Source organism: Canis lupus, chromosome 10 (genome assembly GCF_048164855.1).
Source record: "Canis lupus baileyi chromosome 10, mCanLup2.hap1, whole genome shotgun sequence".
Lineage (NCBI taxonomy): Eukaryota > Metazoa > Chordata > Mammalia > Carnivora > Canidae > Canis > Canis lupus.
This window is the reverse complement of record NC_132847.1, coordinates 49,207,787-49,226,524: the sequence shown is the minus strand read 5'-3', so window position 1 is coordinate 49,226,524 and position 18,738 is coordinate 49,207,787. Positions and strand designations below refer to the sequence as shown.

At 34.9% G+C, this 18,738-nt stretch overlaps 1 long non-coding RNA gene across 1 annotated transcript in view; it reads right to left on the bottom strand.

The window, feature by feature from the left end:
* The window catches only part of LOC140641564 (uncharacterized), a 518,379-nt gene that overhangs the window by 69,245 nt on the left and 430,396 nt on the right, over positions 1-18,738 (bottom strand). The window lies entirely within an intron of this gene.

The window sequence follows — 18,738 nt, the reverse complement described above, 5'->3', positions numbered from 1 at the left end:
AACACATGGTAGTAGTTACTTTAATTCTGGAAATAACCTGATACCGTAGGTATTACCCTCATTTTATAAGTATTTCAGAGACCAACTGGGGAAGCACAGTTATTCCATAAAACAGTCTGTACTGTAGGTATTACCCTCATTTTATAAGTATCTCAGAGACCAATTGGGGAAGCACAGTTATTCAATAAAAGTCTGTATTTGTAGACAGATTTCCGTTTCCAAATTTTCTTTCCAGTGTTAGGCCACTTTGCTATGATGGTGAGGGTCTATTGAACAAGTAGCTTTGGCAGCACTTTGTAGCCATATGGCTAACACCTTTGCTTCTTTATACTTGTCTGATAGTAGAAAAGAAGAAACCTGTTAAAATAAAGCCAAAGAGCCCTGGAGTAGGGATTTGAAAATCCATGTTCTACTCTAGTGTACTAGTTTCCTATGGCTGCCATAACAAGTTGATGCAAAATCTATGACTTAAAACAACTTAAAATTGTTTTTATAGTTTTGTGGATAAAAAGCCAGGTGTCAGCAGGGTCTGCTCCCTTTTGGAGGTTTGAGAAGAGTCTATTTCGTTGCCTTTTTCAGCTTTTTGAGCAGTATTAAGTTCCCTGGTTTGTGGCCACTTCCTTCCATACTCAAAGCCAGTAGTAGAAAATCTTGCTGTAGTAGTAACACTGTCTCTTTTTGTGCCATATCTTCTGCCTGCCTCTTGTTAGGACCCTTGAAATTATACTGGACCCACCTGGATAATATGGGGAAATCTTCCTATTTCAAGATCTTTAATCACATTTGCAAAATCTTTTGCCATGTAACATTCACAGGTTCTGATCATGGGAACATATCTCTGGAGACTATTACTCAGCCTACTACATTCTGATTCTGTCACGCTGCATTAAAATGACTTAGATTCATTCGGTTTTTCTATTAATATATTCCCCGCACTTTGGAATGCTTTGATATTTTTTGAGATGCTATATGTATGCTACTATAAGACTTCTTACTGTATCTTTGGTATGATCAAAATTGCTGAAGACGAAGTAGCAATGGAAATGCCACTTTAAAAATAACTAGGTACTGCTTTAAGGACTCACACCTAGAGCAACTGTTATAAATATTTGCTTCAACTTATTATTTATTTTTTTAAATCTTTTTTTAAGATTTTATTTATTTATTCATGAGAGACAGAGAGAGAGAGAGAGAAGCAGGCTCCATGCAGGGAGCTTGACGTGGGACTTGATCCTGGTCTCCAGGATCACACCCTGGGCTGAAGGAGGCACTAAACCACTGAGCCACCTGGGCTGCCCATCTTATTATTTATTTTTGATTATCTTTTTTTTTTTTTAGAGAGTGAGGGACAAAGGGAGAGGGAGAGAGAGTCTTAAGGCTCCACAACCAGCATGGAGACCGATGTTGGGCTTGATCTCAGAACTATGAGGTAATGACCCAAGTGGAAGTCAGGAGTCTGACAACCAACTGAGCCACCCAGGTGCCCCTTGATTTACTTAGTTTTTAAAAACTTGGCATTTATGTTCACAATAAAATGGATGTGTTAGACTCAAATCAATGTTAAAATAAGCAAGATCAATACAAAGAGGTTATTGTACCTTGCATTGGCACTACTGGTTTTCCCATTGCTTATTTTTCAACATTTTAATTGCCTGATCACAATAAATTTGAAAGTTGGTCTCAGAAAGTTGAAGAAATTGAGAGAGATGTTTGGTTCTCAGACCTCCCTAATAGGTAACAGAATTAAATTTTTGTCTACACTGATGGCCGGTGAAAAGCACTCTAACTATGCTGCAGTTACAGTAAAATAAGATACATTCCCATTGGAATTAACTATGATGCCAGATTCCTTATTTAATATTAAGAAGTGACCAAAATCTCCTTTGAAGGTACTTCTCTTCCATAATGATTTTGAGTCTACAAATAAATCATTTAAATATTCGTTTGTTATTGGAGTCAGAGATGGTATATTACAGTAGTATGATATTGCAAGAATTATGGCAATAAGGAACTTGGAGTGAGTTTCCACAGTTGAAAACATATATATTCACCCTTATAGAAGTCTGACGTGGTAGGTGCTTTTAAAATTTCCATTTGAGGAGAACACACACGAGATGTTAATTACTTTCAAATATCATATTAGAGAGGAAGATTGATTTTTTTGAACACAGGTAATACTACAAAACTGAATACATACACTCTGCATAATAGTGCTTAATTACATTAAATTTTCTGGGTTGGGCAATATTTTCTATTAATCAAGCCATATTTTCATTTTTGTATTAAAGATACACATATAGGGATGCCTGGGTGGCTCAGCAGTTAAGTGTCTGCCTTTGGCTCAGGGCGTGATCTTGGAGTCCCAGGATCCAGTCCTGCATCGGGGTCCCTGCAGGGAGCCTGCTTCTCTCTCTGCCTGTGTCTCTCATGAATAAATAAATAAAATTAAAAAGTGAAAAAATAAAGATCTACATATATAGCAAAAATTCCATTTTAATTCAGACTTAAAGTGATAAATTTCCCTGGAAACATCTTTTTTAGCCCATTGACTACATAAAATGTATGCAGTCTAGATGTGATATAATTAGATGTCACTGAGAATTTATAAGAAAATCTAGTATCTGTTCAAGGATTTCCTAAAAGTACTTCTGATATTGAGGCTCAAAGAGGTGCTATAGCGTTGACATTAAAACAGTAATGCCTTAACAATTTTGTTAAGATTCATGATTTAGATGACTCAGCTCAGCTGGTATGGATAGTATTCTTTTAATCTCACAAAAACTCCAATTTATAGTAAATTTTTTGAGTAAAATAGTCATAGTGATTGACCTTAAGAAAAACCTCTTTGGCCACAGAAACCACTAAGTACAGAATTCTATCTTGTTGATCTAGAATATTCTCCATGATAGGCCATATCCCAGGCCATAAAGCAAATATTCACAAGTACTCAGTAGTATTAAAAAAACGCAGAATATTTGTTCTCTGATTAAAAGAGTTGGGCAGCCCCGGTGGCGCAGCGGTTTAGCGCCGCCTGCAGCCCGGGGTGTGATCCTGGAGACTCAGGATCGAGTCCCACGTCGGGCTCCCTGCATGGAGCCCGCTTCTCTCTCTGCCTGTGTCTCTGCCTCTCTTTCGCTCCTCTGAATAAATAAATAAATAAATCTTAAAAAAAAAAAAGAGTTAATTTAGGAATCATCAGAAGAAAATTAGGGAAATGAATAAATACTTGGACATTTATTTAAGAAAAATAATTTTACAGTAACAACAAAAAACCTTGAATTCTGAAAGTTCTAAAACCTTGCTGAGAGAAATTGAAGTTCTTAATAAATGGTATCCCACTGAGGTTTCTTGTTTGTTAAGCATTATTGACAGATAACTGACAAATCAAATTATAAGCTATTAAAGTATACATCATAATGATTTGATATGATGTATATGTTGTGAAAAAATTTCTTCTATGTGGGTAATCTACAGAACCATCACTTCATATTTCTTTGAGTGAGAACATGTAAATTGTACTCTTAGGAAATTTCAATTATCCATAGTGGTACAAGATACGGTCACTATATTAGGTATTAGGTTAGATCCTTATTCATCTTACAGCTACAGATTTGTTACTTTCCACCAGTCTCTCCTTATTTCTCCCACCGATAGACCCTAACAACCACTTTTCTACTATGTTTCTATGAATGAGACTTTTTTTTAGATGCCACATGTAAGTAATATCATGCAATATTTATCTTTCTCTTTGACTTCACTTAGCATAATGCGGTCAAGGACCATTCATGTTGTCCCAAATAGCATGATTTCTTTCTTTCCCATGGCTGAATGATATTTGTGTGTATGAGTAAGTAAATACAACATCTTCTTTATTCACCCACTGATGGATACTTAGATTGTTTTCATACCTTGGATACTGTGAATAACGCTGCAATAATCATGAGAGTGCAGATATCTTTTTGAGATATTCATTTCCTCATTTTCTTTGGATATATACACAGAAGAAGAACTGCTGGATCATAGGATCTCTCTCTCTCTCACTCTCTCTCTCTCTTTTAAAGATTTTATTTATTTGAGAGTGAGCATGCATAAGCAGAAGGGAGAGGGACAGGGCAACTCTCTGCTGAGCAAGGGACCCACAAGAGACTTGACCTCACAATCCTGAGATCATGACCTGAGTTGAAATCAAGAGTTGATCACTTAACCAACTGTGCCACACAGGTGTCCCATAGGGTATTTCTATTAGTTTTTTGAGGAACCTCCATTTTTTTTTAAATAATGACTGAATCAATTAACATTTTCACCAAAAAGGATTTCTTTGTATTCACATCTTTACCAGTACTTGTTACCCCCTTGTCTTCTTGATAAGCGTTCTATCAGGTATATACTGATATCTCATTGTGTTTCTGATTTTAATTTCCCTGGTGATTAGTGATGTTGGGTATCCTTTTATGTGCCTTTTGGCCATTTGTATGTTGTCTTTGGAAAAATGTCCATTCAGGTTTCCTGCCCACTTTTTACTCATTTTTTATTATGTTTACTTGTACGAATTTTCATGTTTTGCATACTAACATTTTACCTACTATATGATTCACAAATATTTTCTTCAATATTGCCCCTCCCACTTTTTTGGCTTGTGAGGAATCTTTTTTACTTGATTTACTGTTATTTGATGATTTTTTTTTGCTTTTGTTGCCTGTGCTTTTAGTGTCTTATAAAAAAAAAAAACTCACCAAATTTTTTTTTAAATAAAAACTCACTGCCAAAATTAATGTTAAGGAGCTTCTTGCCTATTTTTTCTTTTGAAGATTAATTTGTTTATGAGAGAGAGAAAGAGAGAAACAGAAACAGCATGAGCAGGGGCCAGAGGGAGAAGAATCTCAAGTAGACTCCATACTTAGCTTGGAGCCTGATGTTGGGGGGCTGGCTCTCACAACCCTGAGCCAAAACTAAGGGTTGGACCCTTAACCAACTGTTCACCTGAGTACCCCCACTATGTTCTCTTCTAAGATTTTCACATTTCAGATCTTAGGTTTAAGTTTTTAATTTTTCTCAAGGTATTTTTTGTGAGTGGTATAGAGGACCAATTTTATTCTTTTGCATGTGACTGTCTAGTTTTCCCAAAACCATTTAGGAAGAGACTATTCTTTTCTCATTGTGTAGTTTTGGCTTCTTTGTCAAAAATTGACTACATATGCATGAGTTTATTTCTGGGGTCTCTATTCTGTCCTATTGATCACTGTGTGTGTGTGTGTGTCTTTTTTTTTTTTTTGCAATACTATAATGTTTTAAAATATAGTTTGAAATCAGGAAGTTTGATGCCTCCATCTTCTTTTTCTTCAGGATTGTTTGACAATATTTTAGTGCCATGCCAATTTTATGACTGTTTTTTTTCTATTTCTGTGAAAACTTCCATTGGGATTTGATGAGAATTGCATTGAATCTATATATCACTTTTGGTAGTATGTACATCTTAACAATTTTTTTCCAATCCATGAGGACAAACTAGATTTCCATATACACGCATATCTTCTAACAGTTTCTTTTGTTAGTGTCTCAAAGTTTACAGTTTACAGATTTTTTACCTCCTTAAATTTATTGCTAAGTATTTTATTTTTTATATAGTTATTCATAGAATTGTTATATTTCTCTTTCTGATAATTCCTTAGTGCATGCAAACACATCTGATTTTTGTTCATTGATTTTTATATTTTGCACCATTACTAGATTCATTTATTAGTTTTTGTGAAGTCTTCAGGATTTTCTGTGTCTTCTGCAAGTGAATCTGTTTTGTTTCCTCCTTTCTAATTTGCATACCTTTTCTTTTTGTCTAACAATTCCAGCTGGGACTTCCAGTACTGTTTTGAATAAAATTGGTGAGAGTTGGCATGCTTGTCCTGTTACTTAATAGTGAAAAGCTGAAAACTTTCCTCTAAAATGAGTATGATGTTAGCTTTGGGCTTGTTATATATGTGTTCATTATGTTGAAGTATATTCCCTCTATCGTCAGTTTCTTGGGAGTTTTAACAATGGATGTTGATTTTTGTCGAATCCTTTTTCTGAATCATCAGCAATAATCATATGACTTTTATCCTTCATTTCGTTAATGTGGCATATCACAGTGATTAATTTGCAGATGTTCATCCATCCTTGTATCCCTGGGATAAATCCCACCTGATGTGGTGTATGAACCTTTCACTGTATTGCTGGATTTGGTTGAGGATTTTTGTGTCTATGCTCATTAAGGATATTGAACTGTAATTTTTTTTTAATCTTATAGTGACTTTGTCTGGTTTTAGTATCATGGCAACACTAGCCTAATCAAATGAGTTTTGAAGTTTTCTCTTTCAGTTTTTTGAAGAGTTTGTGAAGAATTGGTATTAATTCTTTTTTAAATGTTTGATAAAATTCACTTGTGAAGCCAGACATTTTTTAGGCAAGTTTTTGATAACTGACTTGATATCCCTACTAGTAATAGGTCTGTTCAGGTTTTCTATTTCTCATGATTGGTTCCTGGTAGGTTATAAGTTTCTAGGAATTTATCCTTTATTTCCAGGTTGTATGATTTCTTACAACCTTAAGTTTCTTTCATCAGTGTCTGGTAGTTTTCATTGTATGATTTGTTGGCACGTAAACGTTCATATTGGTCTTAGTTTCCTTTGTATTTGTGTGATGTCAGTTGTAATGTCTCTTTCTATTATAATGTGAGTACTCTTTTATTCTTTGTTAGTCTAGCTGACAGTATTGTTTTTTCTAAAAGCTAGCTCTTAGTTTCACTGTTATTGCTTTTCTAGTCTCTATTTCTTCTTTGATTTTTTTTTCCTTCCTTCTATCAACTTTGGGCTTTTTTCCCCCTGGTTCCTTTAGGTGTTAGGCTGTTTCTTTGAGATCCTTTTGTTTTGTTTTGTTTTGGTTTGGTTTGTTTTCCTGCTGTATATGCATTTATCATAACATTATGAACTGCTTTTGTTGAATCCCAATAGTTTCTGTATATCGTATATCCATTTTCAAGGCTTTCTATTATGTTACATTGATATTTGTGTCTCCTTGTATTTACATAGTATTTTATTTTATCTAGCTTTGTAGTATAGTTTGAGATCCTAAGATCCTCCAGGTTTGTTGTTTTCCAAGATTGCTTTGGCTTTTCAGGTCTTGTGTGGTTTCACACCAGTTTTAGAATTGCCTTTTTATTTCTTAAAAATGTCATTGGAATTTTGCTAGGAAATTCCTATATCTATAGATGGCTTTGGGTAGTTTGGACATTTTAAGAGTATTGTTACCCATGAACACAGGTTATATTTCCATTTGTTTAAGTCTTAAGTTTCTTTCATCAGTGTCCTGTAGTTTTCATTGTATGGGTCTTTCACTTCATTGGCTAAAATCAGTCCTAGGTATTTCATTATTTTATTTATTTTTAAAAAGATACTATTTATTTGAGAGCAAGAGAGAGCATGAGCAGGGGGAGAGGCAAAGGGAGAACGAAAGCAAGAATCTCAAGCAGACTCTGTACTGAGCATGCAGCCTGATGCAGGGCTCAATCCCATAAGCTCAAGATCATGACCTGAGCTGAAATCAAGAGGCAGATGCTTATACAACTGAGCCACCCAGGTGCCCCAGTATTTTATTATTTTTGATAATACTGTGAATGGGATAATTCTGATATTTCATTTTACACTATAGATACTATATTGATTGCTATATTTTGATTTTGTATATTGAAATTTTGCTTAATTGATTGATTAGTTCCAGCAGTGTTTTGGTTGTCTTTAGAATCTACCACATATAAGATGACACTATCTGCAAATACGGATAGTTTTATTTCTTTCTGATTTCACTACTGTGTGTATTGTAAACTTCAAAGTTGCTAAGAGACAAGATCTTGTTTCCACCAGAAAAAAGAAATGATAATCAGGTGACATGATAGAGATGTTAGCTAACATTATACTGGTAATCATATTGCAATATAAATGTATCAAATGAACACATTGAACACCTTTAACTTACATATTTTTAAATGTCAAGAAAAATCAATGAAACCAATATATAGTTCAGTATAGGTCTACTCTTGCATTGTCAATTAAGTTTCTTTTTCTTTTATTTTGGAAAGAGGTTTAGGAAATTCAGTAGAAAAAAAATTTGCATCAAATGGTGTTGGAATGACTGGACAGCTTATAAAAAAAACAAATGACTCTCAAATCTCATCTCACAAGATACACAAATGTTAACTCATTATTGACATTAGTCATAATCTTATGTGTAAATCCAAAAATCTGTAAAACTTCTAAAATAAAACCTAGAAAAATTATATGTGACTAGTAGGGAAAGGTTTTAAGGCAGAACAAAATGTAATTTATAAAAGAAAACTGATAAATTAGACTTTGGTCAAATTGAAGTCTTTTGTTTAAGACACAAATGATATATAAAATTATTAAAATCAGGTATACAATATCAGTTTTGATATGTATTTATTGCAAAATGATCACCACAACAAGTCTAGTTAACATCCATTATCACACATAGTTACAAATTTTTTTTATTGTGGTGATGACATTTAAGATCTACACTCTTAGCAATGTTCAAATATGCATACAGTATTAGAAAATACAGTCACCATGCTGTAAATTAAATCCCCAGGACCCATTTTATAACAGGGAATTTATATCTCTTGGCCACCTTCACCCATTTCAACTCTCTCTGTCCCCTCTGTCTCTAGCAACCACCAATTTGTTTTCTGTTCCTGAGTTGGTTGTATTACTATTTTCAAATCCACTTAAAAATGAGATTACATTCTGAAAAAAAAATGAGATTACACAGTATTTGCTTTACTTGGACTTACTTCACTTAGTTTAATACCCTCAGGCTCTGTTCATGTTACAAATGGCAAGATTTTCATCCTTCTTTTGGCTGAGTAATCCATTATTTTGTGTACATATGTTTGTAAACACCACATTTTCTTGATCCACTCATCCATCCATGAATGCTTCAGTTATTTCTGTGTCTTAGCTACTATAAATACTGCTACAATGAACTTGGGGGTGCAGATAGCTCTTTAAGTTGGTGTTTCCATTTCCTCCAGATAAATTCCCAGAAACGGAATGGCTGGATCTTATGGTAGTTGTATTCTTACGTTTTTGAAGAAATTCCAGACTGTTTTCCATAGTGGCTGCACCAGTCTACATTCCTGTTAACAGTGCATAAGGGTTCTCTTTTCTGCATATTCTCACCATTGCTTGTTAACTTGTGTCTTTATGACAATAGTCATTCCAACATGTGTCAGGTAGTATATCCCATTGTGGTTTTGATTTGCATGATTGTTTGATTTGATTTCTGATGATTAGTGATATTGAGCACCTTTCCATATACCTGTTGGCCATCTGTAGGTCTTATAAACTGAAGTCCTCTTCTCTTCAAGTGATTGAACTAAAAAATTCAATCCACAAAGGACTTGTTTTATGAATATATAAATAACTCTCATAACTCAGTAACAATGATACAAAAAATCTCCCAAAATAATGAGTACTCTTGACAAAAATTTCACAAGTTAAAATATTCAAATGTCCAGTAAATACATGAAAAGATGCATAACATCATTAATTATAAAGAATGGAGAAATTTAATCCACAAACTATCACTTAATATATATTTAAAATACTATACCACACCAAGTGTTAGGATAGATAGCAGCTAGAACTCTAATGAATTGCTAATGAATATGTGTGATGTTAGGACTACTTAGGAAAAACATTTGGCACCTTCTTAAAAATTTAAACATAAATCATAGGACCCAGGAATTCCACTCTGGTGTATTTACTCAAGAGAAAGAAAAACATAACCCTCTCAAAGACTTAAATATAAATATTCAGAGTAGCTTTATTGATAAGAACCAAGCCCATAAAACTAGCCACATTTTTATCTACAGGCAAATAGATAATAATTATTCTTAAAAGGCAAGTATTCAACAAGAAAAAGGAAGAAACTACCAATACATGCAAAACCATGGGGGAGTTTTAAAAAAATTATGATTGCTTTTGTACAAAATTATAGTACTGAAAAGTATAGGCCATAGTGAAAGAAATAAAATGTTGCATATAACATGAAGCCAAGGAAAAACTGATAGCAAAGTTTAAATGAGATGCCCAAAGACACCTAGTTCAAAGTTGGCAAGTGGTCAATTATAATGCAGTGATGATTCTATCATTCCCTAGCCAATGTGGAATCTAATGTGTCAAAAGAATGTGGTTGTCCATTGTGTACCACTGAAGAAGCTCTATCTTTCATGTGAACCAGCAGGGTCTTGTTAAATTAGGAAATGAACCAGAATTGAAAGTTTTATGAAGCAACTTGCAGATGTGAATTTAGAATCTATTATACTGTTTTTAATGGTTGAGAATGAGGAGGGTTATGACATAAAATCTTTGATCATAATATAATATTTTTTTCCATGATAAACAGTTTCCACAATCCTGCTTGAATGTTACTGACCTCTCTTCAACCATTAACAAAAATATGAAAGGCCAAGTCACTGACTACTGAGCACCTACTGTGATTTCAGCACCAGAATATAACCTAATCATCACTGTAGCTTTTATTCATGTTATATAGCCCTCCGCACACTTGCGTATGCCTAATATATGTTAAAGAATAAAAATAATAAACACAGAAGAGTAATTCATGATTTGTTTTATCTGCTCTGTGAACTGTTTATTAATAAACCATTAAAAGCGAGGTTAGGGCACAGTTCATTTTAATGCTCTTATAAATAAGGATTTCCTTTAAATTTTTTACAGCGATTTAACTCTGGTACCATTATCTTTCCAAAATGAAAAACAATCTGAACCAGAAAGGAAGCAGATGCATTAAATAAATGTACTGTTTTTAAAATGCCGAGTCTCTTTACATAATGCTGTTCACTCTTTCTAAACTCTGGTAAAAATTTAAATTTTGTAGGTTTTAAAATTTATTATTATATTAAACTTGTTCCTGCACTGGAGTGTATGGAGCCTTCAAAAGGGGAGGTTCATCCTTACCTGAATTTCTGAGCAAAAGAAGCTCAACACTGCTACAAAAAATTCAAAACAATAAAAATAATTAAAACTGGAAAGCTTCATTTGTAGGTCAGTGAATTCATAAATAGGCATATAGTATTAAATCTAATGGTTGTTTCTGGATATTTTGGCAAGTGTCTGTCATGAAATGGTTTGCTAAGGCCCACATAACCAAGGTGTAACATGAAGCCATTTTGAATGTAATATACCCCTCTAAATTAGGTTTCCTAGGATTTTTAGGCATACTGGATTGAAGAAATCCAAGTCAGGCAAGATCAATAGAATTTTTGATGTTTGATAAATGCTGTGGCTTACTGAAATGAGTCAAATTAATGGAATTCAAATTCTGGTTCTATTACTCACTAGCTGTAGTTATTTTAATCTCTTTGAACTGTTTTTTCATCGTGTGAAAAATAAGAGTAATGTGGAACAGAGTACCAGGGCTGTATAAAGGATTACATAAGATAATATTTAGGGGCACCTGGGTGGCTCAGTTGGGTAAGCAGCTGCCTTCAGCTCTGGTCATGGTCCCTACATGGAGCTCCCTGCTCAGCGGGGAGCCTACTTCTCCTTCTCCCTCTTCCTGCTGCTCCCCCTGCTTGTGCTCTTTCTCACTGTTAAATAAATAAATAAAATCTTAAAAAAAAAAAAAAAAAAACTAGCTCTGAAAGCATTCAGAATCCTACAAGGTTAAATGGATTTAATGTCTCAGACAATGTTTCTATCACTCATTTACTATTTACCCATATAAACTGTTGTTTTAACAGCATCTGGTTTTTCTGTATATAAGAATTAATTAATCTATGTCTTCACATGTTCTATTTCCTGCCTTTAGAGTACTTTCTCCTCTCAACTGCTGAAGTACACTCTACCATGTACTCTTGTACAAGGCATCAAAGTCCATGGAAACCCATAGTAGTATCTCCATTCTCTAAATTCATAGCACTGATTTGAGTCCTCTGATTTACCTCTTAAAGGCTATATCAGTGTCTTTTTCCTCCAAATCTCCAACACTTAGAAATGTGACTTCAGGAGGTGGACAATAATAAATTAGATTTATCAGAGGATAATGTGTCAGTGGCCAATTCTAACAAATCATCTCATATAACTTTTTTCTCTATGACCACTAATGAATGGGTAGTGGACCACATGGTGCTAGCCTCGGATGTGAGTGATGAATGAATTAGAAAATTCATTCAAGTGAGCCTGTTGGGAATCTGCACATTCAGGTAGAGTACAAACAGGTGATCTTAAGGGAGAGAAAGAATGAATATGACATAGGGATCCCTGGGTGGCTCAGTGGTTTAGTGCCTGCCTTTGGCCCAGAGCGTGATCTTAGAGTCCCGGGATCGAGTCCCACATCACGGTCCCCGCATGGAGCCTGCTTCTCCCTTTGCTTGTGTCTCTGCCTCTCTCTCTGTGTCTCTCATGAATAAATAAATTTTAAAAAATCTTAAAAAAAGAAGAATGAATATGACATTAAAAACCAGGGTCAGGGGAGGAAGCAAATTGTTGCCAAGAGGGAGGGAGTAGGGAATTGTATTCAGGGAACAGTCTATGAAATCTTTATACATATATTCAATATGCCTTCCTGTATACTTTCAACGTACTCTGCATTATAGCCCATTTGGCTTAAAATACCTTTAGCAAAATAATACATAGCTAAAAAAGGGATGAAATGCATTCTTTACGTAAACTGCAGTGTGTAAACTTACATGTCAGACAGCATCATCTGGTCTATCCAAGAACAGCAAGCAAGGGAGATAATGTCAGCTATGGTTGTCAAACAGCATCCATTCACAGATTCTGTAAATAATAATTCTTAAAAATAATTAGGCACATACCTCCTGAGCTACCCTAGAGTTACTAGCCTTCCTGTATTTAGGTGTAACAATAAGATTAAATGTACTGAGATATGAACAGAAGTGGTGGGTATTGATAATACACAAGCACTTTAAAAACAGTGAACACACCCCTCCCACTCTTTCCCCTTCTCAGAAGCTAATACCTGGAAGTACCTAAGATATCTTAGTTTTGGCCTGCAGATAAATAAAATGGCTCAAGGGCTGACAGAAATATAAGATGGAACCTATATTCCAAGCAGAGCCCTCCCTTGATTGGGAATGCTTACTTTGGACTGTTTCAAGGGGGCAAGGATGTGAAATAGTGTATCTTAGTTCTTACTGTCTGTTTCAGAAGCAACTTAATTGTCCTCCACTAAAATAAAATTTGTGTTATCATGGAAATAGTAGGGTGTTGAGGAAGAACTTCACAGCACCCTGTATGGAATCTATCACACTGGAGACAATAGGAGGATCACAGGGGAGCTGATACTGGCGGCATATGCACCGTGATGGAACAGAGACCCGATAGTTGAGGAGCTGCCAAGAATCACTATTTCCCCTTCTCCAATTCCCCTCTTGTGCTACAAAGTTCTTTATAGCACCTTCACCCATGCAAACATTCTGATTTTTTTCTCTCCTCAGCTAAGAGTCTATGGATGACTTCACATGCATTAAGGCATTTATTCCACAAACCAGTTCTTGGAAGTTGATATGAATACGAGACACATCGATTGTCCCCTTGACTGGATCTATGCCCTGTTCAGCCAGAGGGAGGCAATGGCAGGAGTTTAATGAGAGGAAATAGAGCAATCAGGTATTCTTTGCCAAATCCATTCCTGCTTAGTCATTGTGTGTTAGTACATAGATGCACCCTTCCTTGAAATCAACTTCTGCCATATGGCTGTATTTATGGTTCTGTTCTCCCTGGTCTCCAAGTACATTATTTGTCTCCGTGTCTTTTCAATCATAGTGACGGTAACAGCTTCACTCTATGGTTAGTTTTTTGTATCTCGTCATCCTTTTTTTCTTTTAACCCTAACTATACCTCTATAAATAATCCCTTTATTAGCTCTCTAGCCGAGCCATCTGTTTCTTGATGCTATAATATATTGCTCCCATTTTATGGATGAGGAAACATAAGTACAAAAAGATCAACATCCTGAGGTCACTTAATAAATGATGTAATAAAGAATTGAAACCAGGCAGTGTGATGTAGGGTCTGTGTACCTAAATGCTAGGCGATAGTGCCTCCACATATCAGTACATGGAGACTGCATAGAATGGCTCAGAAGGAACTTAGAAATAAAAGAAAAATGTTCCGAGAGTTAGACTTTTATGACTCACATTGTGATGACTTAAAAAGTTTTGAAAAATGTAAATGACCAGATACAGTGTTCCCATTTGAACTGAAAAGTAGGAAAAGTCTAAAGAATGTGAAAATCAAAAGGGGAGGGAGTGTGGTCTAACAAGGAGAAAACAAAAGGAGTTCAATAAAGGAAGTTATGACAGTGTCCAACTCTGGGTGTTCAGAGTATTTTAAAATTTAGCTCCATTGTTAAGGTCATTCTAAGTATATAAGACAAATGAGGCTGCTTTATTCTGATGCCATTACATATTTAATACATCTCACTAAAGCCTTTTATTCTTATTATGTGTTCATCCAGCAGCTTTATGATCTTGATTTGTTTTTGTTATTCTGTCTAGAGGAGAATAATGCACTAATTCATACCTATTAAGGGTATGCTGTTCCTGTAGGTGTTTAAAATACTGGATAGAGTGATGTTTTGAGTATATTTATAAGACCTATGAGTAGCTAATGATTATCTGGCCCTGTAGGGTAGAGCCTCTTTCAGAAATCTGAAGACATTGTTTTTAAACCTTTAAGACTGAATGGCAATCATTTTATTATGTAGAGCAGATCTGTTTTTCAACTTGACTATTGGAAGGGAAGCAGAATAGAAGGGCAGTGTTCTCTGCAATTAGCTGAGAAACACGTAAAAAAAAAAAAACTCTAGCTAAGAGAAATATATCTTAGGAGATATCAATTATTGGCATCATTCAGAAAAAGTACTTAGGAAACAAGTATCTGTGTGCCAGTTTCTCCTAGTCACTCAAGTTAACAGACACAGTTCTCCAAGGATTCAGACTTTATAACCTAATATAGAATTTGTCATAAAAAAGTTACAAACATGAGTTTTGAAGCCAGTTTGACAGTAATATTTCTCAGCATAAAATAATAAATTGTCATTCTAGTTTATAAACAAGTCTCTCACGAGTATTATCAAATCCTCCCCGAGGGAGCTGACTCAAACAGCATTTTTCCAAATCCCCAAAAGCTGAAACCAAGATCCTGGACCCAGTGTGGTACAGATTCCCAGAGAGACTCAATCTAATAACTTCAGTCCATCTGATTCTGATTCCTGTGAACAGTAAATGGTTCTTAAGACACTGGGCTTGGTAATCAGATAAACTTGGGTTTGATTCTTGATCTTGTCACTTCCCAGCTGTGTGCTCTTGGCAGGCCCTTAGTTCATAAAGGGGGATACTGATGCCTTGATCTCAGGGTTACAATGAAGGGAGGATAAAATGGAACATGAGTCTGGGATGTGAACCACATATAGCAATTCTTACTGTCATTGCCATTAAAACTCTAACAGGCACAATTTAAACCTGTCTTTGATTACTAGAAGTTTACTTCAGAATCTTGTAGAATCTCGAATTAGCATTGTAAATATTACTTAGGACATTATTACAAATGGGTAGATGAACAACTGCATGGAGATCTACAGTTAGTAAATGGTAGATGAAGCAGCTTTGAGGAGGTTTGCATGCCTTTGTGAAACTTGGGCTGGTGAGAAAGAAGTTGTTACTAGTATATTTTTAATCACCAGATAATAGAGATAATAAAAATAAATAACTCAAAAATATTTCAGTGAAAAAGTAGTTTTGAGATTTCGGTCAGGAAAATTTCCTAAAACTATAGCAGACATGTTTTGAACTATTTTAATTACAAATACTTAGATTTTAGTAGGAAATTTATAAAAAGATAATTTCTTAATTATTTTATTATATACTAGGTAATGGCTAGAACCTGTGGATGCAAAGGTAAATATGAGGAAAAAGTACTCCTAAGGAACTTACTTTGAAATACCTTTAATCTGCAACATTATTTCCCAATGTTATTATAGATAAGTCACATATAATTGCATGCAATTAAATGGGAAAACAGGCCTGTTTTTTCAAGTTTTTATTTAAATTCTATTTAATTAGCATATAGTATTATATTGGTTTCAGGAGTAGAATTTAGCGATTCTTCCCTTACATATAACAGCCAGTGCTTATTACAAGTACCCCTCTTAACAGCCGTCACCCATTTAGCCTGTCCCCCTGCCCACTTCACCTCCATCAACCCTCAGTTGTCTTAACTCTATAGTTAAGAGTCTCTTACATGTGCTGCCTTCTTTTCCCCCTTCCCATATATTCATCAGTTTTGTTTCTTAAATTCCACATGTGAGTGAAATCATATGGTATTTTTCTTTCCCTGACTTATTTCCACTTAGCATAATACCCTCTAGTTCCATCTATGTTGTTACCAATGGCAAGATTTCATTCTTTTTCATGACTGAGTAAAATTACATTGTGTGTATATATATATAATCTTTATCTGTTGATGGACATCTGGGCTTTTTCCATAGTTTGGCTATTGTGGACATTGCTGTTATAAACATGGGGGTGCATAGTGCCCCTTTGGATCACTATGTTTCTATCCTTGGATAAATGCCTAATAGAGCTACCCTATGGCCCAGCAATTGCACTATTTTTAACTTTTTGAGCAACTTCCATGCTGCTTTCAACATTGGCTATACCAGTTTGCATTCCCACCAACAGTGCAAGACAGTTCCTCTTTCTCCACATCCTTGCTAACATCCATTGTTTCCTGAGTTATTTTCCCATTCTGACAGGTATGGGGTGGTATCTCATTATGGTTTCGATTTATATTTCCCACATGACAAGTGATGTGGAGCATCTTTTATGTGTCTGTTAGCCATTTGTATGTCTTCTTTGGAAAAATGTTTATTCATCTGCCCATTTCTTTCCTGCATTGTTTTTTGAATGTTGAGTTTGAGAAGTTCTTTATAGATTTTGGATACTATTTATCAGATATGTCATTTGCAAATATCTTTTCCCATTTTGTTTAGTTTTATTGATTGTTTCCTTCACTGTGCAGAAACTTTTTATCTTGATGAAGTTCCAATAGTGCAGTTTTGCTTTTGTTTCCTTGCCTCCAGAGACATGACTAGTAAGAAGTTGCTATGGCTGAGGTCAGAGAGGCTGCTACCTTTGTTCCTCTCTAGGATTTTGAGGGTTTCCTGTCTGAATTTAGCTCTTTCATCCATTTAGTATTTATTTTTGTGTATGTTGTAAGAAAGTGGTCTGATCTCATTCTTTTTGCATGTTGCTGTCCAGTTTTCCAAACACTATTTGGATGGGAAAAAGAGACTTTTTTCCATTGGATATTTTTTCCTGCTTTGTCAAAGATTAGTTGACTATATGACTGTGGGTCCATTTCTGGGTTATCTATTCAGTTTCATAGATCTCTGTGTTTTGGTGCCAGTACCATACCATCTTGATGGCTGCAGTTTTGTAATATAGCCTGAAATCTAGAATTGTAATTCCTTCAGCTTTGCTTTTCTTTTTCAAGATTGCTTTGGCTATTCAGGATCTTTCACAGTTCCATACAAATTTGTGTTTTCTAAGATTGTGTAATTCCAGCTTTGTGAAAAATGCTGTTGGTATTTTGATAGGGAGTATATTAAATGTGTAGATTGCTTTGCTATTATACACATTTTCACAATATTTGTTTTTCTAATGTACAAGCATGGAATATTTTTCCATTTCTTTGTGTCATCTACAATTTTTTCATAAATGTTCTACAGTGGAAAATAGACTTTAAACAAGTGGAGATTTAATTATAAGGGGATTATGAGTTATTCATGTATTTGTTATATTTTAACCATTGTAGTGATTCAAGAAAGTCATTGAACTCTAATAAAATTGATTTTACCAGAAGCAGATGTGAGTTGGCCAGGCAATGTGTATGTGGTGAAAAATGTTAGAGGGAGGAGGAAAAAAAGATTCTAAATTGGGGGAGGGGGGTACAGCTCAGAGGAATAACCCCACATGGTGTATCTGAAGAACTGAAAGAAGTACGGGATTCAAAATAAAAGTAGGTAACAAGAGTCTGGGGAGATCAGTAGGGTCAGATCACATGGTGCTATATGAAAAATAGGCTCAATGAGGCAAAATTTGCTAGGAAAAGACAAGACCATGGTCTATGCACAGTTAGGATGATGGTCTGGTTCAACGTATTCATGAATTTGCAGGAAAAAAATTGACAACACAAAGACATAAATTTTAGAAATATTTTGTGATGGGAACCATATTTTTTTAACACCTCTAATTAGATTAGATATTTAAACTCAACTATAATTCACTTAAATTATAAATAAAATCTTTATTTTTATTAATCTTTTAGAACATACCAAGTCTTTAGAGCATAGCATTGAGTTCTTACATTTTGAAATACTACTACAAAACAACATAGGAAAGGTGAATCCTGGAAAAATAAAAAGAAGATTCTAGCTCTAAAAATCATCCACTGCAGGAACCAGAGGAAGAACACTGAAAACTGTTTCTCATCTAGCAGAATTTAAGAAAACAATGGATCTGTGTAATAGGGTAGGAATCATACAAGGGCAGTGATGGGAGAAACTGCAGGGTGGATGAAGGTACATCAATTGCATGCCCTCCTAAGACTAAACTAAAGTTGACAATGGGGAAAAATACAA